This window comes from Apodemus sylvaticus, chromosome 14 (genome assembly GCF_947179515.1).
Source record: "Apodemus sylvaticus chromosome 14, mApoSyl1.1, whole genome shotgun sequence".
In the NCBI taxonomy this organism is placed as follows: domain Eukaryota; kingdom Metazoa; phylum Chordata; class Mammalia; order Rodentia; family Muridae; genus Apodemus; species Apodemus sylvaticus.
The window spans coordinates 62,280,729-62,287,085 of NC_067485.1; positions in this window are offsets into that span (position 1 = coordinate 62,280,729).

A 6,357-nucleotide genomic window follows, 5' to 3' on the forward strand; every position below is an offset into this window, starting at 1 on the left:
TCTGAGTTGTCCAAGCATCCTCGGACTTGGGATCTTCCTGCCTCAGGACTGAGCTTATATGGATGCATCACTACAAAGTTAGACTTAAATTTCTCACAGTAATGGGCTTCTCTTGTGTTATTTTTCAGTGTCTGTCAATTAGCGGTTGCTAAAATATACAAGTTTTTTTACTTGTTGCAGAGGGGTTTTGTTGTTGTTGTTGTTGTTGTTGTTCCCCGCCCCTCCCCAAGATTATCAAATGTTTCCTTACAAATTTTCCTACTCCCCACACTGTGGGTTGTGTTTTCTATTTCCTGATTGTGTCTTGAGCTGGGAAGTTTCAATTTTTGTTAAACTTCATTTTATCGGGTTTTTATTTTTTTATAGTTTGTGGCAGCTTCGGGGTATCATACTTAAGAAATGGTTGCTAGTCCAAGATTACCAAATATTTGATGTGATCTTTTCTGCTAATTTCACAGTTTTGAGTTTTAAAACTAGGTCTATTACTCATCTGAGTTAATATTTATTTATTCATTTATTTATTATTTGTTTATTTTGAATAAGGCAATTGTTTTGTTCTCCTCTGTCTGCCTTTGAATCCTTGTAACAATCCGTGTGTGGCTGGGAGTACAGCTCTGAGGTAGAGCAGTGGCTAACATTCAGGGCCTCAGGTTCCCACACAGCCATGGGAGAAACCCCAGGGGTTTGTTGCTGTTGTTGGTTGTTTGTTTGTTTTTTGTTTTGTTTTTTAAAATCAATATGGGGCTCTGTTTCTGGACTTTCTGTTCTTTCTGATTAATCAACATGTCAATGGGTTTACAGAGTACATCCGAGTATCTGGAGGTGGAATCGGCCAGCACTGGTAGATCTATCTCTGCTGGTCTTTACACTCCCAGAAAGCACAGGAAGCATTACTCTCCCTGTTTCCTCTCTCCACTGCTTTGAGAACTTTCACCTCATCCTAGCACAGGGCTTTGGGCCACGCCCCACACACACACCCTCCCCGCCCACCAACTTACTAGCTAGAAGGATCATGAGCTAATCTCGCATTCCTAGCCATATGGTTTTAACCAGATAAAATCCACTTAATAGTTTACCCTTGATTTTATATACTAGATGGCTTAGTCTCTGACCACGCGCACATTTCCTGGTTTATTTACAAAGAGATCTTTCAGTTCCTGGTTTATTTACAAAGAGATCTTTCAGTTTTGCCGAGAGTCACGTTGTGCTCACTTTCCTGCGTGGTGCTGATCACGTGGCACAGCTCTGGAAAATAACAAAGGCAAACAGCACTGGAAGGCTGTGAGGACAGCCAGTGAGAGAGGCGCTGACTCTGCACCAGCTATTTTTACCTTTCCTTTCTGCTTGGGAATTAGTTGTAATGGCTGGAGCGCTGACAGTTTTCTGGTATGCATGAAGATAAGACTTACACCCTGGTGCTGAAGAGAAGGTGCATGGGGCATGGGTGTCATAGATGTAAAGGCAATAATCAAGCCCTGAGTTGTACCCCATTGTATGAGAGGCAAACTTATCTGTGTGTTGTTGAAATGGTGGTTGTGTTTTTTGGGAGGGTGAAACAGTACTCAGCTGGTCCTCGCTTGGTTGTGAGATTCTTCAATAAAGGCTAAGCTCCACAGAATCAGATCTCTGTGTATCTCCCACAGTTCTCTGCAAACTATGTACACAAGGCAGAGAAAGTAATGCTAATTAAGTCCCTAAAAGAAAAACATGAAGGATCCACCAAAATGACCATTAAATCTACAGAGGAATAATATGGGCTGACCACTAAAGTGGACACCAGGTCAAAAGTCAATAGACTTTTCTCCGCTTAGAACTATTTGGAAAGAAGTGACGAGCCGGGTCGCTCTGGCCATTTTCATCCTCCAGGACACGCAGTCTGCTTTCACAGTCCACTATTGATGAGCGCATTGCTCCCTCTGAAATCTAGAGAGTTCCTGGAAACTAGCCTCCTGGGGCAACTCTGCTATCTGTGAAGGATTTGAATGAGTGGCTTAGTAGGAAAGGGGTAGCCGGGCGCAGGTGCTAGCTTCTGTTTTCAGCTACCTACCATGTGTGGTACAGGCATTTGCACAAGTCAGCCCTTGGGCTTGGGTCAGTCATCTGAGAATATACCAGTGAGGAGAGGGAGTAGAAGTCAAACAGTCTTTTATGTCTATTATTATACAGCTTTTGGTAACAAATGGAAAAATATGCTCTTCTGGTAAACAAAGACCTGAAATGCTGACAGTTAAAGTCATGTTAAGGTATTCTACACATATATATGTATATGCCATACATAGTGCCTAATAAAGCACAAAAAAGTATTCATCCAAAATTGGAAAAATCAATAGGCTAATAAGAGAAAGCCCTGCACTGCGTGCACATGACAAGATAAACATTTAGTATTATGCATATAAGACAAGATAATATCCGTGTGGGCCATAGTCAGGCCAGACTGGACAGATGGCTTAAAAGATGTGAGCAGATGGTTTGCACCAGAGACAATACAAATAGTGAACAAATCCTTGGAAAAATGTTTAACTTCCATAATCATTACAGAACTTCTAATAAAAATACCTCCATATATTTCTTCACATGTATCAAAGAATGATAGTTTGTTTTTTGTTTTTTGTTTTTTTTTGTTGTTGTTGTTGTTGTTTTTAGGAAACCATTGCTAGCAAGGCTTGGACCTGAGGTACCTTCATACATTTCCTATAAAAAGAGTGGCATATTTTTTTCTGAAAAGAAACATACGTAGACTATAGAACTCATTATATTCCTCATTTTGGAACATTAGTTTAAGGGTACAAATCCCCAAGGGGAAAAGCCTTGATATGAAGGGGGACATTATTTTTGCAGAGAGATTTACAGTTATGCTTTTCATAGCGGCCAATGAATTTTTAAAACTCATTAACAGGCCGTTAATGACTAAGCAAACGTGGCATAATACATTCAGTGAAAAATTATATAGCTGCTAAAATGTCAAAGGTGAGGATGACTTAGGTTTGTGGGAAATGATGTCCAAAGGAAGCAAACAGGACAGAAAATAGCTCAACGGCGGCATAGACACCATGCGTTCCGAGAGGTCCCTGCTCGAGCGTGAGAGCATGCAGATGCCAGCACTGTTGGATGAAAGAGGACTAGTTTATTTTCGATGATTTCTCAGGATTCATATTTGTTGGAGAAAAATTACAAACCAGAAGATTCTTGAAAAAAGACTGTTTAACATGTACTATTTTATTTATTTTTCTTTTCACGTGATGTGTGTATTTGAATACGTATGAGTGTGTATGTGTGCCTGTGTGTATGTGTGTATGTGTGCATGTGTGCATGTGTGCATGTGTATATGTGTGCATGTGTGCATGTGTGCATGTGTGTATGTGTGCATGTGTGCATGTGTGTATGTGTGTATGTGTGTATGTGTGCATGTGTGCATGTGTGTATGTGTGCATGTGTGCACATGTGCATGTAAAGACCCATGGCTTATGTAGAGAATCTTTCTCAACTGTTTACTGCTTTGCTCTTTTGAGGCAGGTTCTCTTGATCAAACTCAGAGGTCCACCTACACAGTAGACACACTTGGCCATTTGCTGCAGGATCCCCATGCCTGGAATTAAAGTGAGCTCTTCAGGCAGCACTCAAGGCCTTTACCAGGCTTCAGAGATCCGAACTCAGTCCTCTACTGTGCCAGCCATGTCTCAGCCATGAGCCATTTCCTCACCCCTGCACGGATTTCATGATTTCATTAAACCAACCCCCTTAGCCCCATTCTAGCCCTGCGGGATGGAGGGGATGGAACACTAGCTGGGCTTCTCCCTCTCAGCCCCGTGGACACCTGCGTGCAAATAATCCACTAGTGTGTGCACAGATGGGAGGAAAGGGGACTAAATTGTGGTTATCTTGTGCCCAGTGTGGTTTTGGCTTTCCAAGGCTTTAGTGATGCTGTGTATGCGGCCTGATTTGGCAGGATGCCCATGCTGAGGTATCCCCACCCTGAGGGACCAGCCATACAACAGGTCTAGGATAAAATGAAGTTTATTCTGAGGCCTGAGAAGGCAGGTGAGGAGAGAGTGTGGGAACGAAAGGGAACAGAGAGGAACAGAAAGGAAGAGGAGAGAGGAGAGAGGAAGCCACCTGGAATACATGGGGGGGGGGGGTCAGAGGGGGGAAAAGAGGGAGGGGAGGGAGAGGGGAGGGGAGAGGAAGAGGGAAAGAGAGGGAAGGAGGGAGAGAGAGGGGGAAGAGAAAAGGAGACAGAGAAAGAGAGAGAAGAGGGAGGGAGAGAGAGGGGGGTGAGAGAGAGACAGGGCAAACAGTCCTTTTATAGCAGTCAGGTTCCCACCTGGCTGTTGCTAGGTAACGGTTGGGTGAAGCCTTCCAGATGTCTGCAATGATGGATCCAATATCCTGAAAACAGAGCATTCAGAGAGGGAGAATCTGAGCCTTTGATGGCTGTCAAACTCCTGGCTCAAGGAACAGTTCTCATCTTTGGCTATTCCATGAACTCCCCCACTCCCTTTCCTCTCCCAATTGGTTGAACCACCAATCTACAGGAGTTCATTTTTTTCCCAAATTTTCACCAATATTTGATGTTATAAGGCTCAATACCTTTTGCCAATATGCAAATCTCATTGATTTCCAATGTTCATTTCTCTAATTATTCACATAATTAAGAAGGCTTATTGTATCTTCTGTGTAGATGTTTGAATTTGGAAGCAGCTGGCTTTATCCATGGTTATCTTTAGAATTTGTATACCATTTTATCATACTCATCCATGTGTATACGGGGTATCATTTTCCAACTTAATTTCCCTCCCCCTCCCCTGCCTCCCCTTTTCTCTTTTGATTTGTTAAAACGGTGTCTCTCTACGCATCCCTAATGTGCCTGGAACTCACTGTGTAGACCAGGCTGATCTCAAATTTGTAGCATCCTTATTTCTCTGCCTCCCAGGTGATAAGATTATAAGTACGTGATGACCTGTCTAGTTTTAATCTGGGTTTCTTTGTGTGAAGGGAGGGGTGTGCCTGCAGGTGCAGGTGTGTGAGCCCAGGGTCCAGCCTCAGATGCTGTCTTCTTTGGTCAGTTTGTCCTCTTTGTGTTATGATACAGGGGCTGTCGTTGGGACCTGGGTCTCGTACATTAGGCTAGGTTGGTTGACCAGCAAGCCCTCAGGAGTCCTCCTGACTAGACCGCCTCAGTTCTGGGATTAGGAGTTTGAGCCACAGGGCCTGGGTTTGAACACACATGCTAGAGTTCAAATTCTGGTCCTCGGATGTGTGCCGTGAGCGGTTTACCCACTGGGCTATCTCTCCAGCCCCCAACTTACATTGTTTTTTGGGTTTTTTTTTTTTTTTGGTTTTGTTGTTGTTGTTGTTGTTGTTTGGGATTTTTTGTTTGTTTTTTCAAGACAGGGTTTCTCTGTGTAGTCCTGGCTGTCCTAGAACTCATCTGTAGACTGGGCTGGCCTCAAACTCAGAAATCCTCAAACTCAGAAATCCGCCTGCCTCTGCCTCCCAAGTGCCAGGATTAAAGGCATGCACCACCACTGCCCAGCTTCAACTTACATTTCTAACTCTATATTTTATTTTAAAAAGTTATAATCATGAATTTTCAAATCTACTTAAATGAGTCCTAATATAATAATAGTTTTCTCTTATGTTGTATTCAGAAGTTAAAACTTTTAGCCCACATAAAATTGATTCCCATGTGTAGTGTGAGAAGGGAAATTATCTTGCCCTTTTCTGGAGTCCATGTTTTTAGAACCATTTACTACACATTCATTTATTAACCATTCATTAAAACACCTGTTCAGTTTCATTGCCTGACATCTCTTACTGCCTTGATGCTACACTGTTTCTGTCCTATAATTTTACTTTAAGTCTTAGTATTTGGTGAACATGATTCTCACTTTTCAAAAATTTATTAGTTCTTGATTCATCACATTAAGTACAGAGCCATTTTTATGTAAAATTTAGTAGTATAAGGTAACTATTGAGATATTGACTGAAATTGCATTGAATTTTGATATTAAGGCTTGCTTCTCCTCATTCGTAGCTAACCCTGGACCACCTGCCTGTGGAACAGTTCCCATCAATAATCAAGCTGATTCCCCACAGATCTGCCTATGGGCCAATCTGATCCAGGCATTGTTTCAGCTGAGGATCCCTCTTCCCAGGTAACTGGGTTACATCAGGTTGACTGTAGGCACTATAGGGTAGAATTTTGGGATTCTGTCATGAATGTGTATTGTTTTTGTTAGGGTTACAATGGCTGTGGTGAAGCAACATGACCAAAAACAACTTGGGGAAGAAAGGATTTAATTCAGAGTTTTATATAACAGTTTATCATCAAAAACAGTGAGGGCAGGAACCTAGAGG